Below are 25413 nucleotides of genomic sequence, written 5' to 3'. Positions count from 1 at the left end.
TGATCCCCACTTCAAACACCCTATATCATAAAAAACCATTGACATCAGATCTACTTAACCACTTTCAGACCGGCCATCGCATATATCTACTGCGGCAATGTGCGAATCGACGTACATGTACAGGAGGGGGCAGTGCTCCTGTAACACTCCCCCCCCCTCCTGTCACACTGCCCCCACATGTCACAATGCCAAGATACCCCTCTCATTTCACAATGCCCACCTGTGACAATGGCAGGTGTGGTAGAAGGATGGTGAGCGAGGGGGGGAATGCATCTTCATCTGTGTAGACAAAAATCTTTGCCCAAGTCCAGCCTTCATTCTCTAGTCTCTAGACCAGCCTTTCTCATCCTTTTTTTACCCCAGAGAAACCCTTGCTATAACTTTGAGGTCTTAGGGAACCCTTGCTAAGTATGATTACATCTATTAAACACACCGAGGAGGCACATATTGAGGAAATTATACAATGGGACAAATGCACATAACACCTTAAACAGATTATATCAGGAGACCTCAAGAATCAGGGTGCTTTGAGCTGATGACATCTGCTCTAAGTCTCACAGTCTGAACTTAGTCATTGCTGGTAATGGGGCATCTAGGCCCTAAATATGGATAATATGGACACCTACCTAGATTCCGAGAGCCTGTGTATTTTGGGGAGACATGGACTTGAATCAGAAACAAGGGTCCTCCAGGCACACACCTCCCAAAGAGTAGTGTTCCTTTAAAACCAGGGCACCATAGTCCATAGGCAAGAGGCCACCCTGCAGTCCCATCCAAAAGCCCTTGTCCTGGCTAGGTCTGTCCCAATAGTCTTCTTTTTTTCTAAATGGTGTCCCTAGCACCTAGGTAAAAATACTGCATGTCATTATGCTGGACATCATCCAACCCAGAAGAATTAGGACTTCTAGGGGTGAAAGGGAATTATTAAGAGGGCAGAACAAGAGAAGTGGTTAGTTATGTAGCCAGAGCTGCTTTTTTGTTTTAAATCTAGACTCTGGGTATGATTTTTAGAGAGCGTTTTTCACGGAAGAAAACACAAGGCATTTTGTGAATGGAGGCCGTGGTTACTATGCAGAAGGGAGGATCGCTGCTATCACTGTAGTAGCACCGACCACTACAGTGATTTGCAGCTTCCACAGCGATTGCCTACGTATAAACATACTTTTATTGGTCCAAGCTGGACCAATGTCACAATGTAATAGAATTTATACATAGAGTACAGCTTTAAACTATGGCTGGGGCATAAATATTTCAATTTCGATTTAATAAAAAATAGTATAATAGTTTATTTTTAATGGCTACACTAGATATGACCAGGCATGTTCTCCATCAATCATAAATTATTCTGGATATAGCCATAGCATTAAAGGGGAATTTTAGCTTATAGACTGTTTTCAAACATTACGCAATTACCAAAATTACCTTTTAGTGAGCTGTACATTTTTGAGCAAACAAAGATTTGACTAGATATAAGATACATTACACAACACGCACCAATTTGTTGTCCTTGTTGAACTTCTGCTGTTTGTGCATATCATCTCTGAGTCTAAAGCAATAACCCCTCACTGAAATAACCTGCCTGATTTTCTGCTTTTGGGTAAGAGAGATTATCTGACCACACTTGAGCTGACTGCCTACTAACATGCGGAAAGGAAGAAGGAATTTTTATTTTATTTTATTTTATTTTAGGTATGAAAATGCAGTTGACAATTAGGGTGGCCACAACATTTGGCCAAAATAACTAAAAAAGAATAAAAGTATTCTTTCTGATAGTATTGTTTAAGACTAAATTGGCAGTCCTGGGCCTAGTGGTAAACATGAAACAGTGCATGTTGGATGGAAGATGGTTGGTCTTTAATCTAGCAATTGGAGGAATGAGGGGAAGGTCTCGGCTAATAAAATAATATAATATAATTTAGGTGGGGGTAAAAGATCAGTTATAGGGGCATTAGTTATTAGGCCATATTGGTAGAGGAAGGGCTTTGCTGTTTTATGTTAGAACTACCCCTCCTGATGACTGATGATTAGTGGGGTAATATTAATGAGCAGCGGGAGAGGTAGAGGAAGCAAACATCCACAGAATGAATGTGTCACGTACCTTGGTTGGAGGCTAAGTTGATGAAAGGGTTTCCCTTATGGCTTTGGTCTGAGCACCCCAAAGAAGCGCGGGTGTCGGTAGCAGGTAATTGCCACAGACAGAGATGTAGTTAAGGGGAGCCAAGGTCATACACTGTGAGGCAGCAGTATTGACAGGGAGCAGGCAGCAGAGCAAGGTCCAGTAGCAGGCCGAGGTCAGTAACAGGGAATCAGACAGAGAGTAGTCCGAGGCAAGCTGAAGTCAGTATCCAGAATGGACAGAGCAAGGTCAGGAACAAGCCGCCAGGTCAGCAATGGATCAGTCAGCAAAAGCAGGAACACGGTCACAGGAAAGAACAGCCTACGATTAGCACACATCAGGATCTCCATTAAATAGGCAACTTGGCACCAATGTGTGTGGACGCGCATGGGCGCACACATATACACCTGTGTGTCAGTGCACGCTGGATATTATCCCAAGCTCATCTGTGTACTGGCACATGTATATAAGCATTATGTAATTAGCAGCAACTGTGCGAAAACGAGGATTAGCTGCACAAGAATGAGCATTAGTTGTATTAATTTCCTGACAGAATGTAGGAGAAGAAGGGAAATTCTTGCACCGCAGGCCCTCAGGTACAGCTTCTTCTGCAGCATGAACATTATGCAGCATTAAAATGACATTTTCAAAAATGCCAAAAGCATACAAATCTTCCCTGTCCTTCCTTGTTTCTTTTTAAAAAAGCTCACTAGTCTAGAGTGACTTTTCTTTGAGTATAATTGACTCAGATTTACAGTTGCAAAAGTAGAAATTCAGCAGGGATATGTCTTCAATGGAATGCCAGAAAGCTAAATGGTTATGTGAAGATGGCGGGATGGTGGTTGAACCAACTGGCATTTCCCTAAAAGCAGACCTTTATGCACTAGTCATAATCTCAGGATCACTTTCATGCGTCCCTTGTTGTCCTATCTTACTCGTTACGCAGAAAGAGTCTTCTGTGTGCACAGTTGAACATCCTGTCCCTCTTCCTTATGCTCATATTTGTGTTAACTACTCACCCTATATAGCTGTATTGGTCAATGCCCAAGTTCAGAATTTGGATTTTAGCTCACTCTTCATACTGCACTCATCCCCCCACTAACCAAGTCAAGGGATGGATGGAGAGCTGGCCTGTTCTGTGCTGTGGTGACTCTTTCCAACACTTCTCTGCTCCATCATTTGCATAATATCAAATGTTACAAACCATGGGCCCCAATGCATCTGGGCACAGGGACCACTACAACTCACCTGTTAGATGGCTGCAGTATAAATATAGCTTTTAAAGGTCTTCTTGCTTCGTCACCTTTCCACTAACAACCTGTTGACTGGATAGTGAAGGGATATCAGTACATTAATGAAATCTCAGCACTCCTCTGGGCCTATTATCTGTGTTAGATTGAAAGCGCTATGAAAAGAAATAAGGAATACAGCTCACACCGCTGCCACTACCTCTTCTGGTCTAAATAGGGCTGGACAAGGGGTTGCTTGCAGGAAGCTAGTGCAGCACCCTCTAGTTAGTTCTACAGTATATAGTTAGCTGTTAGAGTAGGTAAATTGGTTTGGCTGAGAGCAAGGCCTGGGTTGAATCTGGGTTAGGGTTGAGTGACTCGGGGAGGCTAGATAACACAACAAGCAGCATCTGTGACGCCTCCCCCTGTTTTCTGGAACCTTGGAGAAACTTCCAAAGGTAGTGGATGGAGGTGAGGAGGAGCTGCTTAGCATATTTATGAGGGCCCCAGTCAATCCCCAGCAAATGGGCTGGCAGGGGGCAGGCTACCTCATAAATAGTCATGAGTCATGCAAGCAGAGCCCATCTAGTGGAATATGTAGATGGAGTGCTGAGGAGGCTGTCGGTGGCCCTTGAGGGTGCCCCCCTAGTTTGGGGGGGGGGGTGACTTTGGGTGCTGGAAGGATCTCCCACAGCACAGGAATCCCTTCCTGGAGACACGGGAGCAAGGAGAGGATAGCAGAAGCAGGTTAGCACGTCTGGTAGATCTCCTGAGAAGTCATCCGGGTGGGCTGGTGAGTGAACAGTCTAGGAGGACTGTGGAGAAGTTAGCTAGGAGGGCTAGTGAAAGGACAGCTGCAGCCAGGCGGGCTGGCAGTGGTTAAAGAAGTGGTGCTGGGATCAGTAGCCACAGAGATTTATGCTAGATACTGACTTTTTCTCTACACACCAAAGAAGCCCTGGGGTTCCTGGCTATAACAGGCTTTTGCTCAAAATCTGACTGAGCGCTGTATCAAATCTACTATCACTGTGCCAGCCGAGTACTGCAAGCAAGTGAGTGCTGGAGGAAGCAGAGGATTGTATATATATATATATATAGAAAAAATTGTCCCTGGAGTTATTCTGAAGTCAAGTGGGCATCAAATTATTCCCAATACCCATCCAAGTTCTAATCCCTCAAATAAATAACAAAAACAATGTACTGGACTGTTTTCTGACTCTAAAGTGACTGTGAACATTCAGTGTGCCATGTCTGTGCAGGGTGGGGGATCCCATTCTACTTGCAGTTCCTAAGGGGGTACACTACACTAATATAATGACAAATTTCAGATACAGTAACTACTGGTTGAACATAGCATTATTTCTCTTAACATTTTCCTAGAGTTCTGCTTTACATTTCCTGAAATTCTAAAACCCAAGTCATATCTTGTATATCTTATCTATTTATCGCATCTCGTATTCTCCATTGCTTGCAGATTTTTATCTAACTTTAGACTAATGGCCGCCTACATGTTCTCAGAATGAATATTATATGTTGCATGTTTGATTGTGGTCTGGTGAAGAGGCTTCAAATAAAATATGATAACTAAATTTGGTAATAGTAATGTAGCTAACAGTACCATAACAAACTATCATAAAATACACATCAAAAATCATGTACAGTAGGGGAAGACACAGGAAAGGTCATGGTGGATAACACTGAAACTCTACGAACCATAGTGCCACCTAACCTAACCCTTTACCTGGGTATATATTAAAGATGTGTACATACACAAAAACTCACTTTATTTTACCCTTCAAAAAAATAATGGAAGGTCTGCAAGGTCAGTGGAACAGAGAAATAGAGATTTTACCAAACAGAGCAGCTACCAGTCAAGGGACACTTCAATGCAAGTACTGTCCGCTCAGACTGTAGCAGTAAAACTACAGTGTGGACCGACTGTGCAGAATCACATTTATACACGTGATTCTACTTTTCCAGGTAGGGGGCACGTGCGGCGACCCGGCTGTGCTCCCTTACCTTCCTTTCCTACATGCCAATTACTGGGTTCTGGCCAATGATTCATGGCCGGAACCCGCAGATCGGCGGAGCGTAAGACAGGAGAGAGGTCTTTGTATCTAAACAACACAAAGCTCTCTCCTGACAGTGGGGATGTGGCGGTATTTGTCTCCCAGCAAAGCAGGCAGTAAAAACAGTCACCACACAGTAAACACTTGCTAGGCACACAGTTAACCCTTTTATTGCCCCAGATGTTACCCCCTTCCTGACCAGTGTCATTAGTATAGTGACAGTACAATTTATTAGCATTGATCACTATATTAGTGTCACTGGAGAAGTCAGTGGCAGTTAGTCAGTTCCTGCCCAGTGGCAGTTAGTGTCAGTTTTCCCATCACAGTCCTGCTGTTAGTTGCTGATCATCGCCATTACTAGTATATGAAGAAAAAAAAAAAAAATTATATATATATATATATATATATATATTGTAATGTTTGGGGGGATCAGCTGGATCGCAGGACACAGGCGTTGCAACCAAAGAAATGTTTATTAACTTAAACAGGCTTCATAGCAGCAAAAGAAACACAACAAGGAAAAGACAGTCTCACCGACTTGAAGAGTTCAGAGCTGCTTTTGCAGTCAAACAGTCCCAACTTTTGAAGAGGGTAGCTTCTCCTGGCAATAGGCTCCCAGTCAGCACACTGACATGCACCTTCTCGGCTGTACAAAAGTCCACATTCACCATCCACAGTCTCCTCTATGCTCCACCACACCCAATCTACAACTTCCTGTCCTTCTTAAACCCACTTCCTCTGATCAATGAGTTAACCCCTTTTGCTCCCTTAAAGGGCCCAGAGCCCAAACAGAGGGGAAATATAGCGTCCTTCAAGGACCCACCCTCTACGACCTGTACATATCCCCCCCCTCTGCCCCAACGCCAAGGAGGTGGAGGCAACAGTGGAGCTAAGACAATGGGCTCGAGAGAGGGCATCTGCATTTTGATGCTGTCTCCCGGGCCTGTGCTCCACTACAAATTTAAATTCCTGGAGTGCCAGGAACCAACGGGTAATCCTGGCATTAGTCCCTTTACTTTGTCTCATCCATGTTAAAGGAGCATGGTCCGAAATCAGCCTAAATTTCCTCCCCAAGAGATAATACCTGAGGGATTCTAAGGCCCACTTAATGGCCAAACACTCTCGCTCAACTATCGCATAGTTTTTCTCCGCTGGTGTCAGCTTCCTACTGAGGAAGACTACCGGGTGCTCCTCACCCTGAACAACCTGTGACAGGACTGCTCCTAACCCTGTATCTGAAGCGTCAGTCTGGACAATGAATTCTCTTGAAAAGTTTGGCGCTATCAGGACAGGGTGTTGGCACAGTGCTGACTTAAGCTCCAAAAAAGCCCTTTCAGCGTCTGCATTCCACTCAATCATGACCGACTTCCGACCCTTAGTCAGATCGGTCAGTGGAGCCGCCAATGTGGCAAAGTTGGGTACAAACCTCCTGTAGTATCCCACTATGCCCAGGAATGCACGTACCTGCTTCTTTGTTAGGGGGCGGGGCCAGTTCTGTATCGCCTCTACCTTGTTGACCTGAGGTTTTACCAGCCCTCTACCTACGATATACCCCAGGTATTTCACCTCCTCCATTCCCAACGCACATTTTTCTGGATTCACTGTGAACCCCTCCTTCGAAAGGGAGTCCAGCACTGCCTGGACTTTAGGCAAGTGTGATTCCCAGTCTCTGCTAAAAATGACTATGTCATCCAAATATACGGAGGCATACTCTCGATGAGGTCGTAATACCCTATCCATTGCTCGCTGGAAGGTGGCTGGAGCAGTTTGTAGTCCAAAAGGCATTCTTTTGTACTGAAAACTCCCCTCTGGGGTAGAAAAAGCAGTTTTCTCTCTGGCAGCCTTAGTCAGGGGGATTTGCCAATACCCCTTAGTAAGGTCTAAGGTGGTGATATACCTGGCTGGGCCTAGTCTCTCGATAAGCTCATCCACCCGGGGCATAGGGTAGGCATCAAACTTTGAAACTTCATTAAGTTTACGGAAATCATTGCAGAACCGCAGAGTCCCATTGGGCTTTGGTACCAACACAATTGGGCTTGACCACTCACTCTGCGATTCTTCAATAACATCCAGGTCTAACATCTTCTTTACTTCCTCTGAAACGGCCTTTCTCTGAGCTTCCGGGATACGGTACGGCCGGACACAAACTTTGACCCCTGGTTCCGTGATAACATCATGCTCGATAACCGTAGTAAGACCTGGCAAGTCTGAAAATTTTTCTTTATTTCTCTGCAAGAACTCCTTTGCTTGCTGACTTTGGATTTTAGACAGTGTATTTGCTACTTGGACACTCTCCACACCAACCTGAGGTTCAAGTCTTACACCAGCCAGGGAGGTCACCGGTTCCCTGTCCATCCAGGGCTTTAACAAGTTTACGTGATATATTTGATACGGCTTCCTCTTGCCTGGTTGGTGGACTCTATAATTTACCTCCCCTATTTTTTCCACAATTTCAAAGGGACCTTGCCATCTGGCCAAGAACTTACTTTCCACAGTGGGAATCAGTATCGCCACTCGATCCCCCACTTGGAAGTGCCTTATTCTAGCGGCCCTATTATATACCCTCCGTTGAGCCTCCTGGGCTGTTTGCAAATGTTCCTTGACCAGGGGCATCACACTCATGATCCTTTCCTGCATTTGGGAGACATATTCAAGAACACTCTTATGCTGAATAGGTTCACTTTCCCATTCCTCTTTAACAAAATCAAGCAATCCACGAGGTCTCCGCCCATACACCAACTCAAAGGGTGAAAACCCCGTGGAGGCCTGAGGCACTTCCCGAATAGCAAATAGGAGAGCTGGTAACAGGCAGTCCCAGTCTTTCCCATCTGTTTGTACCACTCTCTTGAGCATTGACTTCAGAGTCTTATTAAAGCGCTCTACCAAGCCGTCTGTTTGGGGATGGTATACTGATGTGCGCAGCTGTTTAATCCGAAACAGCTTGCACACATCGGCCATAACCCTCGACATAAACGGAGTGCCCTGGTCCGTGAGGATTTCCTTAGGAAATCCAGTTCGTGTGAACAATTGGAATAACTCCCGAGCAATAGTCTTAGAGGAGGTATTCCGCAGGGGTAGCGCCTCTGGATATCTGGTGGCATAGTCAAGGATCACCAGTATATAGGAGTGACCTCGAGCAGACTTTACCAATGGACCCACTATATCCATCGCTATCCTTTCAAATGGGACCTCAATTATAGGCAGAGGGACCAAAGGGCTACGGAAGTGAGTCACCGGAGCGGTTAACTGACAGGTGGGACAGGAGGCACAGTATTTCTTTACCTCCGCTTTCAGACCTGGCCAGTAAAACCGGTCGGTGATTCGTGCTTCTGTCTTCTCCACTCCTAGGTGTCCCCCTAAAACATCGTTATGGGCCAGGTCAAGAACCTTCCGTCTATATTGTTGGGGTACCAATAATTGGTCTACCACATCTCCTCTTATTTGGTTAACCCGATAAAGCAATTCATTGCATACTGCAAAATGTGGCCATCGCTCATTTGCCCCTGGCTCTTGTGGAACTCCATTTACTACCACAACCTGTTCCCGTGCCCGGGCCAAAGTGGGGTCCTGCATCTGAGCAGTACCAAATGCCCCCTGGGTAACACCCAAATCTGGTAGAGCAGGGGTAGAGGCCACTTCCTCCTCCTCTTCCCCCAGCATCACCTGAAGAGGAGAAGGTTCCCCCCCCTCAGTATTCAGGTTGGTCTGTGGACCATGTATTTTGGCATCCTCAACAGTTTCAACATTACTTTTATCCAGTTCAACCTTCACAAAATTTGGCAGTTCAGGATTACTTTCCTCAACAGCAGGAACAGAGGACGTTTCTCCCCAGTCTCTGGGCCATTCATGTGGTTGTCCTTGTTCCCACAGTTTTGCAAACAACGGACAGTCTCGTCCTATGATCACATCATGCACTAAGTTTTCCACCACCCCCACCTCTTGAGTACCAGTGCCACATGCCGTGGAGATGGACACCAAGATGAGAGGGTACTCTCTAGTGTCTCCGTGAATGCACACGACCCGTAAAGTTTTGCTTACTGGGCCGATTCTCCCAATGACTCTAGGATGAACCAGGGTCACCATGCTTCCTGAGTCCAACAAAGCCCTGGCAGGAAGGTGGTTTACTCGAACTTCACACTCGAACTTCCCCTCACCAAGATCCAGATGTGTTGTGCATACTTTATGGGCATAAAAAGACCCCTTTTGGAGGACCCCGCATTCCATGGGCTCTTCTTGCAGTGGGCAGTGTGCCCGGGTATGGCCCCAGGAATGACACCGCCAACATTGTATATCCCCCACTTTCCGAGCAGGAACAGGCCTCTGAGAAGGCACAAGGAGTGACTCCTGGCCTTGTGGAATTGGTGCTCCAGGGTTCCGTGGGATTTCCATCCGAGCGGCTGCAGTTGGCCGAACCGGCCGAGACGTGCTGGGGCCTTGGCGCTTGGTAGGGCCAAGAAGATCCTCCACTACCGTATATCGTTCCACCATCTCAACAAGGTGGTTCACTGTTGTGGGGTCTCCATGGCTGACCCATCGTTGAAGGTCGTCTGGCAGGGACCTCAGGTATCGGTCCAACACAACTCGTTCCATAATTTGGAGGCCAGACAACACCTCGGGCTGCAGCCATTTTTTTACCAGTTGCACCAGGTCATGCATTTGGGACCTTGGTGGCCGGTCTGGACAATATTTCCACTGGTGCACTCGTTGGGCCCGAACAGCCGTAGTTACCCCCAGACGAGCCAAAATTTCTGCCTTTAATCGTTCATAGACTTTCGCTTCTTCAGGTGGTAGATCAAAGTAGGCCTTTTGAGGATCTCCGGTGAGGAAAGGAGCAATGAGACCGGCCCACTGGTCCTGGGGCCACCCTTCTCTCTCTGCCGTCCTCTCAAACGTAGCAAGGAATGCCTCTACATCATCACTCAGAGACAGCTTCTGCAGGAAATGACTGGCCCTCACCGTCACCTGGTTGCTAGGGGTAACCGCTGCCTGTTCATGACTCTGGGAAAGGTGCTGTACTACCTCTTGTAAGGCCTTCACCTGAGTCTGTATAGCTCCTTGCTGGGCGGCCAGCTGGGTTACCAACAGGTGAGTACTTTCTTGTTGCTGAGCCAGAGCCTCTTTGTGGTGAGCTTGTTGTACCTCCAGCTGGGTTGCTAAGCGCTGATTAGCTTCCTCATGACGAGTTTGCGCTTGCATATTAGCCAGGGATAACTGTTTAATTAGCTCCTCCATTGTTTCAGCTTTTAGTGCGGCTTTAACCCAGGACATAAGTCAAGTGTACTGTCCCTTTAAATGTCAGTTTCAGTCCAATGCCTGTTACTCAGTCCTGCCCGCATCCGAGCACCACTTGTAATGTTTGGGGGGATCAGCTGGATCGCAGGACACAGGCGTTGTAACCAAAGAAATGTTTATTAACTTAAACAGGCTTCATAGCAGCAAAAGAAACACAACAAGGAAAAGACAGCCTCACCGACTTGAAGAGTTCAGAGCTGCTTTTGCAGTCAAACAGTCCCAACTTTTGAAGAGGGTAGCTTCTCCTGGCAATAGGCTCCCAGTCAGCACACTGACATGCACCTTCTCGGCTGTACAAAAGTCCACATTCACCATCCACAGTCTCCTCTATGCTCCACCACACCCAATCTACAACTTCCTGTCCTTCTTAAACCCACTTCCTCTGATCAATGAGTTAACCCCTTTTGCTCCCTTAAAGGGCCCAGAGCCCAAACAGAGGGGAAATATAGCGTCCTTCAAGGACCCACCCTCTACGACCTGTACAATATATATATACTGTCATTTGTAGACGCTGTAATTTTCATTTATTCTACAAAAGACATGTAGCAGAATACATTTTGGCCTGAATTTATAAAGAAATTTTAAATTTTTTAAACATTTTTATAGCAAAAAATAGAAAATATTGTTTTTTTTCCCAACCTTTTGGTATTTTTTTAGTTTAGGCTTTCCTGGCCTGGAACAATGCTTATGGTGTTCCAGTGTTGTCCATTCTCTGAGCTACTGTTAAAAGGACTGTTCTAATAGGTAGCTGCAGAGTGAAGGGTGTCCTATTATTGCTGTTAGGCATTCTGGAATATCTCACAGCTCCCTGCCATATTAAATTTGTTCAGCAATAGATACAAAAAAAGGCAACCCCTAGACTTTTTTTTAGATTTTATTGAGCAGAAAGGGTGAATGTTGCTGTGCGCCTGGCTGCTGCAACCAGGGCAGGCCCAAGACATTGTGCTGCCTGGGTCCAAGAATAAATGGTGCCCCCCCCCCAAAAAAAAAAATCACACCCAACAAAAGACCCCCACATCCATTATTTTATATAATTATAAAATGTAAAAAATATTATATACAGTATACTGTTATCTTCTTCCATAACTCACCACCAGAGCGGTCCACCAAATACCCACTGTCTGTCCTCAGTCCTCCTGTCGCTCCTGTGTCTGCCGCGCCCACCGCCCTAGAAGTTCCAGCCTGTCCTGCGTGAGATGGGGTGCGCTGATGTCTGACGTCATTGCGCACACCACGATCACATGAGGGCCGTTACCTGGAGGAGACACTCTGCCTCCTCATACTCATCAGTTAGTAATTGTATTGTTGCATGGTTGTAAACAGGCATCTTAATAACTTTGACGCGTTTCCCGAGCAAACTGCTCAATTCTTCAGAAATGGATGCACACATGCATTTCTGAAAAAACATATGCAGAAATAGTATTGTAACAGCAATCCAAAAATTAGTTATATGATGATGTTTGCAGGGTACAAAACCCTATCCGGGAGATACAAATGAGAGACAGGTACACAGAGGCATTCATTCACTCACCTGTTTGTGCAGGAAGGGAGTAGCCTCTTATCCCTGGGTCCACACACTACACACGGTGGGTATACAGACATAAACTATACCATTTCAGATTCATTTCTTTCTGCACCACTGCTTTCCTTGTTCCCTCCTTTTGTTTGCACCACACATGGTACAATATCTATCTCTTCCATCGGTATTTTTTGTTGTTACCAATATATATATATATTTTTTTTTTGTCTTCACTTTGCTTTACACACTTCTCATACCTAGTATTTTGTTTCACTTTTGGGTGCATTTCCTCCCAACTGACCAATAAGGTAAGTGCCCGCACAGACCATTTCGTTTTTCCCCACTTAACCCTTACAGCTCGGTTCCCCTTCCACACAGTCATGTATGCCCTCTACTTAGTTCGTTCCTCCTAGCTCCGGGCATGTCTTCCTTGTTGCTGTACATTCAATACATATTTATATTTATGATGCAGTTGATTCTTGCATTGCTATAACCTACATATATATTTATTTTAGTCAGTGATCAGGGACATCTGGCACCTTACTCTACACACCCACACCATTTCCCTGTCCCTCATCCTCTCCCGGCTGGGTGGTTTTGGGTCCTACTCCCTTTCCATCAGCTCCCGAATCAGGCGTTCATGCTGCCACTGGAGTTCAGTGTCTCTTCATTGTCCAGGCCGGCCAACTGGTAAGTATGGGTCCCTGACTTGGGATCCTTCATGGGTTTTGTACCCTGCAAACATCATCAATAACTAATTTTTGGATTGCTGTTACAATACTATTTCTGCATATGTTTTTTTCAGACATGCATGTCACTATCTTGTTCTTTATATATTTATCTTTATCTAGGCTCATGTTGACAGTCATCTTCCTACTTACTCACTGGTAAATACTTACTGATAAATACACAGAGGGTATGCAATGCAAAGAAAATCAAAATAAGCCAAACAGTAGTAACCAGTAGGTCCTGAAAGAACTGATGACCCCAGGTATAAAAGGGAAGAGAATTACCTTTTATGTCAGACTGCTCCCTTCGAATCCTGATGCCCGGGGCCCAACAAGGTTTGTGGCACAATTAAAAAACAACAAGACAACAACAAGACAATGCAATACTTAATCTCTGAGAGGAGTTCCCCTTAAAGTCCTTTAAGTGGTGGGAGACGAGTGGATGAGTCCTTGTGATGTAGATGTTCACTGACTTCAGCTAGCTCAACAAGGGCCCAGAAGGATTGATGTGCAATGGCAACCGGCAACAGAAAATAGCATGTGCAAAGTGTTTCCTTTATAAAGCTTTAATGTAAAGAGACGGGATAAAGGTGTCTGCATGCAGTGTCTTTGTAGGGTGTACACAGGGTGGGCTTCTGCCTGATCACCAATCCTGATGATACCAAGGCTCAAGGGAATAGGATGACCCAGAACAGGCTCTTGAAGAAACTGCGACCATTGAAGGGTGCCTGGCCGTGCACCTGGAGGCACTGGGATTCTGCTTGAGCCCCCGACATTCACTCACCTAACAAGGAGTTGGCAATGGTGGAACTGCTCGCTCACTCACTGGAGACTCTCCATGTCGCCTAGGTTGTGACGCCTGTTCGCATCCCCCGGGCTGGCTGGGTCACTGCTCTCAGCTGAAGGCCGTGGTCCCAAAAGAAAGACTCCTTCCTGGAACCGGCTTTTTATGTCCTCACCAGTGTGGCACTGCAGCCTAATGCTCCCCCTACCCTCCTCCTCCCCCAGGTATGGCAGGCCTCATGTCAATAATATAATTTAATTTCTTTAAACATCCTTGTCCTTGAGCGAGCATATTGAATTGCACCATATACAATTAAGACTTTTAATTGTATATGATTGCAATAATATTTTGGACCTGCTCTCCTCATATGTCCTATCGCAATATGTCACTGGATTAGTAAGATTACTCCAATCTTATAAGATATTTGGATTGTGTTTGATGCCACTGATTATTTCACTTACTTGTATAATGACTCTGGACTTCCTAGTTATTATACAAATAAGTGAAATAATTCTATGATTACAATCAGTGGCAGCAAACACAAGTCCAAATATCCTAAAAGTAAGGAGTAATCTTACTAATCCCATGACATAAGGCTGTACTAATGGGCACTGATAAGGCTGCACTGATGGTCACTGATGAGGTGGCACTGATAAGCTTCACTGATGGGGCTGCACTGATAAGGCTTCACTGATGGGCACTGATATTATGCACTGAGGGGCGTTAATAGGCTGCACTGATGCATACCTCCCAACTGTCCCTGATTTCGAGAGGCCATCCCTCATTTGGAACAAAGTCCCTCTGTCCCTCTTTCCTCCTCATTTGTCCCTCATATTGGTGTGATCTACATAGTTGTATAAAAAATGTACTCTTTATCTTTCAATAAGTGTTTCCCAGTGCTAAACCTTTCATCCAATTTCTAAATTGCTGCATTTGTAAATTTCGGAAGCCAATGTAATAGAATATTAGTGGTAAAAAAAAGAACTTGTGGGTTTAACTAAACATTTTGTTTTGTATAATTCTCCTTTAGTAGGGTGTGGCAGGGGATGTTTCCAAAGTCTAAACACTCTTGCTAACAGGTGTCCCTCATTCCTTTCTCAAAAAGTTGGGGGTATGCTGATGGGCACTAATATGCTGCTCTGATTTCCACTGATGAGGTGGAATTGGTGGGTACTAAAAAAATGCACTGATGGGCACTAATGAGGCTGCACTGATTAGGTAGCACTTGATATGCTGCACTGACGGGCATGAGGCGGCACTGATAAGCTTCACTGATGGAGCTGTACTGATATGCTGCCCTGATGGGCACTGATATGTTGCACTGACGGACACTAATAGGCTGCACTGATGGGCACTGATGAGGCTGCATTGATGGCCACTGATGAGGTGGCACTGATAAGCTGCACTTATGGGGCTGCACTGATAAGACGGCACTGATATGATGCACTGATAGGCTGCACTGGTGGCCACTGATGGGGCTGTACTGATGGCCACTGATGAGGCCGCACTGATATGCTGCACTGATGAGGCTGCACTGATGGGCAGTAATGAGGCTACACTGATGGGCACTTATAGACTGTGGTTGTGGTCTGTGGTTTACAAATGACAGGGCGGGTCATAAACAAGAAGGGGTGTGGCCTTTACAGGAAGAGGTGGGTCATATTTAAATTAGTAAGTGCATAAGTTTAGTCATTCCTAGGACAGCACATAACCTAAATACACCACTGGTCCTCACCCAGCATTCTTCTCTCTCCCCCAGCCAGCTGGAACTTGTAGTCTGCAGTAGTCTGGCTCCAATACAAATCCTGACTCCTCAGGCCACATATCCCATGATCCTTTGCTCTTAGGTGTGGTTTCTGCTTGCTCTGCATTCAGCAGATGATGATACAGTGTCCAGGCTGAGCACTAGAGGGAAAAAGGCTCATTGCAAGTCTATGGGAATGCAAAACTCGCTTGAAGCAGGTGAGAAGGAGGTCAGATTTACCTGGCAATGAATTGTGGAGCATCCCCGAAGCATCTCAAAGTGACGTCAGACTGATGCCATCAGCACACGAGCACAGTCTGTCAACACAGACCCTAGAGCAGTGTTGATACTGGTGCGATACGGGAACCAGCGCGATTCCTGTATGGGTTCCCGCATCACATAGGACTTGCAGGCAGTTCACACTGCTCTCTGCGAACTGCTGCGGGTGTCAATGTAAAGTTATTCAAATAAAATAGCCGCGCTCAAAGAAAAATATAAGTTCCAATTGATCCCCCAGTGAGATGAAATCAAATTGATGTGAAGGTTAAGCCGTCGGTATATCCACCACCAGGAAGGTAGAAAACATGCAGCCTCTTACCAGACGGTCCAGAATAAACAGCATTCAAAGCAAGATGAATCAAGTGAAACGGGCATCAATCACAGATGATCCAATCAGACCAGCAAGCAAGTGCAATCCAACCGGGCACCATGAACATCAATTGCTTTGGTGTAAGAGTCCAATGCAATGGACCCAACAAATAAAATGATCCTCATTGTAAATGAAAAAAACAATAAAAATATCATTGCGCAGACATCCTTTTAAGGCTTTATTAAAACATTTGCAGAAGTCTGCACACAGGGTACTCACATTAATTCCATGGCTAAAAAGCATATAAGTAAAAAGCGGTGTAAGTCTGTTTCCTCCTAAAACATGGCCGACCTCCAGTAGCATGCACAGGAAGGGACCTCCATTTACTTCCTGTGCAGTGCCTATATATATATATATATTCTGATAGGTGCTATGTGGCCATGCCCCCTGATGATGTCAATTGTGACGAAACATGTTGGGAGAAGCCTAACCACATGACACGCATGCTACTGTACTGACTGCCTTTCTCATTTCTTGAGGCCCTAAAATACCAGGACAGTACAAATAACCCCCAAATGATCCCTTTTTGGAAAGCAGGCAGTCCAAGAAGTTTATTAAGAGGCATTGTGAGTTGTAATTTTTTGTAACAATTTTTTGGAAAATGAAGAAATTAAATTAAATTCATTTTTTTTTATTCCATAAAAGCTTTTTTTAAATAAAAAAAAAAAAAGTCACAGGAGTAAAAGGTGAAAGCAAAAGAAAATCATTACGTAGCACGATTATTATCAAGTATATCACAAAAAGAATGAGCAAAGACAGGATTAAAAAAACAGCCAGACTAGTCGAGGTACAATTCTGAGAATGTACATGCAATGGGTAGTTGATCCAGGGAATGTCCGATTGCCTTTTGGGGATCAGGAAGGATTTTTTTACTCCACTGCAGCAGATTGGAGCATGCATTTTTGGGGTTTTTTTTGCCTTCCTTTGGATCAACTCTGGGTATAGGATTGTGTATTTGGAGGATTTCTATTTTTTTAATTTTTTTTTACTAATATTTGAACTAATAGGTTGAACTGTATGGACTGGTATATTTTTTCAACCACACTAACTATGTAACTAGATGGATTTTTGCCTTTTTTCAACCCCACTAAGAAACTATGTAACTAGATGGATTTTTGCCTTTTTCAACCTCACTAACTAAGTAACTATGTAACTAGATGGATTTTTGCCTTTTCTAACCACTCTAACAATGTAACTATACAACACTTTTTGCTTCTGAAAAAGAAGAAGCGGGTGAAGATTGTGTGGTATGTGGATCTGCTTGCCAGGTGCTCACTATAGATATAAATCATAATGTACAGAATGATTATAAAGCGGGTGGAAGGGCTGAGAATCCTATCCTTGCTGCTCTATGATTGATATACACAACATTTGCTATGATAAAGCAGTTTACTACAACATAACCAAAAGCATTTCCTGCAAAAGCAGAAATCTGCCACAAATGGGAAACCTTTACACTTCACAATAGGTCTACTTTAAAAAACAAACAAAAAAAACAATAGGTCTACTTGAAAACTTTACTGGGTTTTTTCTCTCTAATATTACAGTAATTATAACTTGCATACCTTTCTTAAAACCGGGAAAACAAACTTGCTCTATGACCTAGTTTTTTTTTTTTTTTTCAAATTTCTTTATTGAAAACAAAGTACCAAAATTACAGCATCGGCTCAATAGAACATAAGAACAGTAATATATGAGAAAGCGTACAAACAAGAACTGTGCCATCCTGACAGTCAGTGAGTATAGAAACTCCATCGGAAACAAAGGTACTGTAAATGAACAATTAAACTTTTCAGCAAGGTGGGAGCATTCGGCCAACTAGGGGTGCAACAGGAGTAGGAAACAGTGGGCATGCACAGTGCAGCCGAAAGCTCCCAAAGGAGCGTCCTGAAAAGGACGTATCTGATATACAAGGCAATAGGCAGACTGAATAGTCTCAGCATAGAGGCGACCTGAGGGTCAGGTTAGCAGAAAGGAGAACCCGAGCAAGAGGGGGAGAGAAAAAAAGGGGGCGGAGGAGGAGGGAGGGAGAAGAGGAAACAAGGGGAGGCAGAAGAAAAGGTAAATATGGGCAGTAAGGAAGGGCCGGGGCAGGGTCCCCCGGGCAGCCCACCGTGTGGGCACCACTTACTCCCTGACAATGTAGATTAGGCTGCACCTTGCTGGCAAGCATTGGTGCCAGTGAAGTGCAGTCATGGCATCCACTGACTCCATGTCTGCTCTTCCGTATTTCTCAGGGTGGCAGTCAACTCTTCCATCCGGTGGATCTCGTTAATTTTGGAATACCAGAGCTCACGTGATGGCGGCTGGATCTGTCTCCACATAGCTGGGATACAGGCCTTAGCAGCATTGAGCAGCCGGATTGTAAGGGACTTCTTGTACTTACGGATTGGGCTCCTCATGAGGTGGAGTAAGCAGAGCGCAGGATCGTCTCCCACCTCGACCGCAGTAAGTTGTTTAATGACCGAGGCTACATCATTCCAGAAATTTCACAGAGAGGGGCAAGCCCAGAAAATATGGGGCATTGTCCCCCCCTCCGAGCCACATCGCCAACACCTGTCAGGACAGCCAGCATCCATTTTATGCAGCACCACGAGGATTCTATACCACCGGGTGAGAATTTTGTACCCAACCTTTTGGTATTTGCAGTCCATAGAGGATTTATGGGCCAGCGTCAAGATCTTGCCGGATTGCACGGGCGTTAGAGAAATGTCAAGCGTAGGAAGGACAAGTGTTGCCCCTCGGATAAGTCTGAGAGGACAGAGTAAAAAAGAGAGAGGGTGTGCCTGGGGGGATCGCCGTCCTTGCACAAGTTTTCAAATGGGGTTAGGGGGCGCGTGGTGTAGCCCCGCTGCCGGACGGAAAGGAGAAAGTGTCGCAGCTGACAAATACTGAGGGGATCAAGGGAGATTCCGGGCCATGCAGCTATCTCTGTAATGGTAGGCACATCCCCCCGCCGCCAGATGTCTAGAAGGCTGGTTCGGCCCACCTGGGCAAGACTATGAACCCTAGCACTCTTGCAACCCTGAGGAAAGTCCGGGTTGCCTAGTATGGGCGTGAGAGGGGATGGTGCAGGCGCCACCATCGGGTGATGTTGGATTCGCCGGGATTCGCAAAGCGTGGCCCCAATCATGGGGTGAGAGAGGATGGGGTCTGAGGGTTGAAAGGACGACCAAGGAGCAGGAGGCGTAAGCTGTCCTGCTGCATTTACTTCCAAACCGACCCAGCGCTTGGCGGTAGTGTTGCAGTGCCAGTCAAGGACTCTCACGCCCCCCTTTATCTTAGAGAGAGATAGAGTCTGCAGCCAGATCCTAGGGGATCTAGAGGCCCAGATAAAGGATCTGAATAGTGCACGGGTCTGTCGGAAGAAGGAAAGGGTAATAGCGATCGGCAGGGCCTGCAAAACATACAGAAGTCTGGGCAGAACGTTAATTTTGAGCGCGCTGCATCGCTCAAACCAGGTCAGTGTCAAGAATTGCCAGGTACGGAGGTCAGATTTAATAGACCCCAAGAGCGGCAGAAAATTTGTTCAGTACAGGTCAAGTGGGTCAGCCGTAATACATACTCCCAGGTAGGTTAGAGACCCAGCAGCCCAGCGGAACGGAAAGGAGGCCCGTAGAGAACGTTCAACGTGTGTGGGGGAGGAGATGTTAAGTGCCGCCGATTTAGACAAATTGATCTTGTAATTAGAAAGTGCACCATACGTTTGGAGAGCGTGTAGAATGCTGGGGAGAAACATGATCGGGTTCGTGACAAAAAAGATCAGGTCATCCGCGTAGGCAGCCACCTTGTGATGGTCGTCAGCCAACCGTAAGCCCATGATGTCTGGGGACCCGTGAAGCGTACAAAGAAAGGGTTTCAACGTCAAAATAAAGATCAGGGGCGACAACGGACACCCTTGACGGGTATCGTTGGAGATCGGGAAAAAGTCAGACCGCCAGTCGTTAACACGGATGGCTGCCGATTGAGAGGAGTAGAGAGCCAAGATGCATTGCATCATCCGGGGACCCAGGCCAATATGTGACAGGGTGACCCGGATGAAACGCCAGGCCACCTTGTCAAAGGCCTTCTCCGCATCAGTGGACAGTAGCACCATTGGGCAAAGAGATACGCGAGCGGAGTGGACAAAGTCGATGACACGGGTCGTATTGTCCCTGGCCTCCCGAGACGGCACAAAACCAACCTGGTCAAAATGCACCATGTTCGGTATGTGGGATAGGAGTCGGTTCGCGAGGATGTTGGCGAATCATTATGACCTTGTTTACTAGTTGAATATAATTTTTGTATACTGTATATAAATAACGTCATTGCCCTGAAATAAACACATACGGCCAATGCTGTTTGCAGAATCCGCTAACACTTGTGAAATGCCCGTAAGTGTACAGTGCCTTGAAAAAGTATGCATACCCCTTGAAATTGTCCACATTTTGTCATGTTACAACCAAAAATGTAAATGTATTTTATTGGAATTTTATGTGATAGACCAACACAAAGTGGCACATAATTGTGAAGTGGAAGGAAAATGATAAATGGTTTTTACATTTTTTTACAAATAAATATGTGAAAAGTGTGGTATGCATTTGTATTCAGCCCCCCTGAGTCAATACTTTGAAAAACCGCTTTTCGCTGCAATTACAGCTGCAAGTCTTTTTGGGGATGTCTCTACCAGCTTTGCACATCTAGAGAGTGACATTTCTGCCGATTCTTCTTTGTAAAATAGCTCAAGCTCTTTCAGATTGGATGGAGAGCGTCTGTGAACTGCAATTTTCAAGTCTTGCACAGATTCTCAATTGTATTTAGGTCTGGACTTTGGCTGGGCCATTCTAACACATGAATATGCTTTGATCTAAACCATTACATTGTAGCTCTGGCTGTATGTTTAGGATCGTTGTCCTGCTGGAAGGTGATCCTCCGCCCCAGTTATACGTTTTTTGCAGACTCTAACAGGTTTTCATCCAAGATTGCCCCATATTTGGCTCCATCCATCTTCCCATCAAATCTGACCAGCTTCCCTGTCCCTGCTGAAGAAAAGCATCCCCACAGCATGATGCTGACACCACCATGTTTCACGGTGGGGATGGTGTGTTCAGGGTGATGTGCAGTGTTAGCTTTCCACCACACATGGCGTTTTGCTTTTAGTTCAAAAAGTTCAATTTTGGTCTCATCTCACCAGAGCACCTTCTTCCACATAGGTTCCTCCACATAGGTTCTAGCAAACTGCAAACAGGGTTTCTTATGGCTTTCTTTCAACAATGTCTTTCTTCTTGCCACTCTTCCATAAAGACCAGATTTGTGGAGTGCACAACTAATAGTTGTCCTGTGGACAGATTCTCCCACCTGAGCTGTGGATCTCTGCAGCTCCTCCAGAGTTACCATGGGCCTCTTGGCTGCTTCTCTGATTAATGCTCTCCTTGCCCGGCCTGTCAGTTTAGGTGGACGGCCATGTCTTGGTAGGTTTGCAGTTGTGCCATACTCTTTCCTTTTTTGGATTGAACAGTACTTGGTGAGATGTTCAAAGCTTTGGATATTGTTTTATAACCTAACCCTGCTTTTAACTTCTCCTCAACTTTATCCCTGACCTATCTTGTGTGTTCCTTGGCCTTCATGATGCTGTTTGTTCACAAAGGTTCTCTAACAAACCTCTGAAGACTTTACAGAACAGCTGCATTTATACTGAGATTAAATTTCACACAGGTGGACTCTATTTATTAATTAGGTGACTTCTGAAGGAAATTAGTTCCACTAGATGTTAGGTAGGGGTATCAGGTTATAGGGGCTGAATACAAATGCACACCGCACTTTTCAAATATTTATTTGTAAAAAAAAATTGAAAACCATTTTCATTTTCCTTCCACTTCACAATTACAGTATGTGCCACTTTATGTTGGTCTATCACATAAAACCCCAATAAAATACATTTACATTTTTGGTTGTAACATGACAATATGTGGAAAATTTCAAGGGGTGTGAATACTTTTTTAAGGCACTGTAGATGAGGGTTCCATTGTGAGCCATTCTTGATTATCAAAATCCTCCACATTCTTGCCCCTGACACACAAATCCTTTTGTCATGTTTTTAAATGTAGTGAATATACTAGATCACACTCGAAGTGTTAAAGAGGAAGTAAACCCTCCTCTGACACTTTTACCTATAGGTGATCCTATGATAAGGCTTACCTATAGGTACTGTAAATATCTCCTAAACATGTACCGTTTAGGAGATATTTACCTTACATGCAGCCAGTGACGTCACTGGCGCATGCGCTCTGAAGGAACGGCAGCTGGTGCTGATTTTTTCTGCCAGCCGTTCTGCCATTTTTTCTGTTGCCTAGTGTGCATGTACCCTAAAATAAGGATATTCATATTACTTATTTATCTTAAAGAATAACTCCACTTTTGTTGAGAAAAATATATTCCCCTCTGAGTGATCTCTGTACAATACAAGGATTTTAACAAACTTTGTTGCAGATTCCTACCTTTTGTTATTCCGAAGAAATCCCTGTTTGTTCCTCTGTGCTGGGTGGGTCAAATGGGAGTGGTTTCAGAATTATCTATCAGCTGTGGCAGCTGCAGGGCTCTAATGAGGAAATCTGCTGGGCCTGCATCCCTTTAGACGTGTTCCTATTGGGAGTGTCTCACCAAAAATTACATTTTTGTTGCAGGGGATGCCAGAAATCTGACTTGTATCTTAGTGCAGACTGCTGGGAAATCGGTGAGCCAATCACACAAGCAGGAAATTATGTTTCTGGGGGTGTGGTCAGTAGCCATATTGTAAGGTAAAGTGGTTAAATCAGGACAACGGTGTGCAACAAATAATTATTTTTTAGCTCCCTCTTTAGCCGCATACTGTGCAGGTTTCTTAAAAGTAAAGAGAGAAAAAGAGGTCACTTGGCCATTCTTGGTCTTTTTGTCTTGCTCTGCATCGGCCAGTAGGGGGAGTCAGGTGCAGCCAGCACATCACTGCAATAACATTTTTACATAATATAAATTGGTACTAATATTTATAGGTAAAGTTGATCCAGGGAATATCTGATTGCCTCTCGGGGAATCGGGAAGGAATTTTCTCCTGCTGGAGCAAACTGGATCTTGCTTGGCTGGGATTGTTTGCTTTCCTCTGTATTAAATGTGGGTATAAGATTGTGCATATGGGATTGTATGAGTATTTTCTTCCCTTTTATTGGTTAAACTGGATGGACTTGTGTTTTTTTTTCAACCAGACTAACTATTATATACAGTATACAGTGCATCCGGAAAGTATTCAAATCGCTTCACTTTTTTACATTTTGTTACGTTACAGCCTTATTCCAAAATGGATTAACTGCTTGCCAACCGCCTACTGCAGAAATACTGCGGCAGGCTGAATTGGCTGCACGAACCGCCGTACCTGTACGGTAGTACACAGGAATGCTCCCGTGGGGCGCACGCGCGTGCCGCCGGAGGCGCTCTTGCGCCCCCATTAGCCAGCGGGGAAGCTGACTCACGGGGCTGGCGGCCACGATTGCCGCTGGGCACACGCAATCGCTCCCTGTGGAGAGAGAACGACAGTCTGCTGTTGTAAACACGGCAGGCCGTTGTTCTCTCAGGAATCAGCACAGAGTGCCTGCGATCCTCCCATTTTTTATGCATTCCAGATGCTTTCTTCCCTTTTTTTTTTTTGCATTTTTTTAACCACTTCAGCCCCAGAAGGTTTTACCCCCTTAACCACTTCCCGACCACACACCGCCTATTTACTGCGGCAGGATGGCTCTTCTGCGTAAACTGACTTAGGTCTATGTCGGTTGCGCATGGGAAGCTAGCTGGCGGCACGCTCCCGTCCCCACTCGGCAGTGGGGAAGCCGATGCATGGGTCAGGTGGCTCCGATTGCTGCCTGACACCTGGATCGCTCCCCGCTGAGAGAGAAGGACGGTCAGCTGTTGTAAACACAGCTGACCGTTTTTTTCCTGAAATGATCACAGAGTGGCTGTGATCCTTCTATATAGGATCATAGGTCTCTATGGTCATTTCACAAGCCACGCCCCCCCACAGTTAGAATCACTCCCCTAGGCTGACATTTAACCCCTTGTTTACCCATGGGGTTAACCCCGTCACTGCCAGTGTCATTATTACAGTAGCAGTGCATATTTTTAGCACTGATTACTGTAGTAATGTCACTGGTCCCCCAAAAGTGTCAAAAATATCAGTTAGGGGTCCGATCTGTCCGCCGAAATGCCGCAGTCCTGCAAAAAATTGCAGATCGCAACCATTACTAGTAAAAAAAAAAAAACAATAAAAATGACATAAATCTTTTCCGTAGTTAGTAGAAGCGATAACTTTTGCGCAAACCAATCAAAATACACTTATTGTTTTTTTTTTTTTACCAATAATATGTAGCAGAAAACAAATTGACCTAAAATGTTAAAGAAATTGGATTTTTAAATCTTTTTTGGAGAATGTCATATAGCAGAATCTGACAAATATTGTTTTTTTTTTTCAGAATTGTCTGTCTTTTTTTGTTTATAGCGCAAAAAATAAAAATGGCACAGGTGATCAAATACCACCAAAAGAAAGCTCTATTTGTGGGAAAAACGGACATCAATTTTATTTGGGTACAGTGTCGCACGACCGTGCAATTGTCCGTTAAAGTAACGCAGTGCCGAATCACAAAATAGGGCCTGGTCATTAAGGGGGCAAATTCTTCCAGTCTTAAAGTGGTTAATGATCAGGCTATTTTTTGCGATTCGGCACTGTGTTATTTTAACGTAAAATTGTGTGGTCGTGCGATGCTGTACCTAAATAAAATTAATGTCCTTTTTTTCCCCACAAATAGAGCTTTCTTTTGGTGGTATTTGATCACCTCTGCGATTTTTAGATTTTGCACTATAAACAAAAAAATAGAGACAATTTTGAAAAAAAATGCCATATTTTTTACTTTCTGCTATAAAACATTCCCTATAATTTTTTTTTTTAATTAATTTTTTTTTATCAGTTTAGGCCAATTTGTATTCTGCTACCTATTTTTGGTAAAAAAAAATTCCCAAAAAAGCGTATTTTAATTGGTTTGCGCAAAAGTTATGGCATTTACAAACTACGGGATAGATTTTTTTAGACTTTTTATTTATTTATTAGTAATGGCAGCGATCAGCGATTTTTAGCGGGATTGCGACATTGCGGCGGACAGTTCGGACCCTTAACTGACATTTTTGGCACTTTTTGGGGACCAGTGACACTAATACAGTAATCAGTGCTAAATAATATGCACTGTTATTGTATAGATGACACTGGCAGGGAAGGGGTTAATATTGG

Source organism: Pelophylax lessonae, assembly GCF_965119305.1.
Source record: "Pelophylax lessonae genome assembly, chromosome: 3".
In the NCBI taxonomy this organism is placed as follows: Eukaryota; Metazoa; Chordata; class Amphibia; order Anura; family Ranidae; genus Pelophylax; species Pelophylax lessonae.
The sequence above is the reverse complement of the archived record's forward strand: the minus strand, read 5'-3'. Positions refer to the sequence as shown.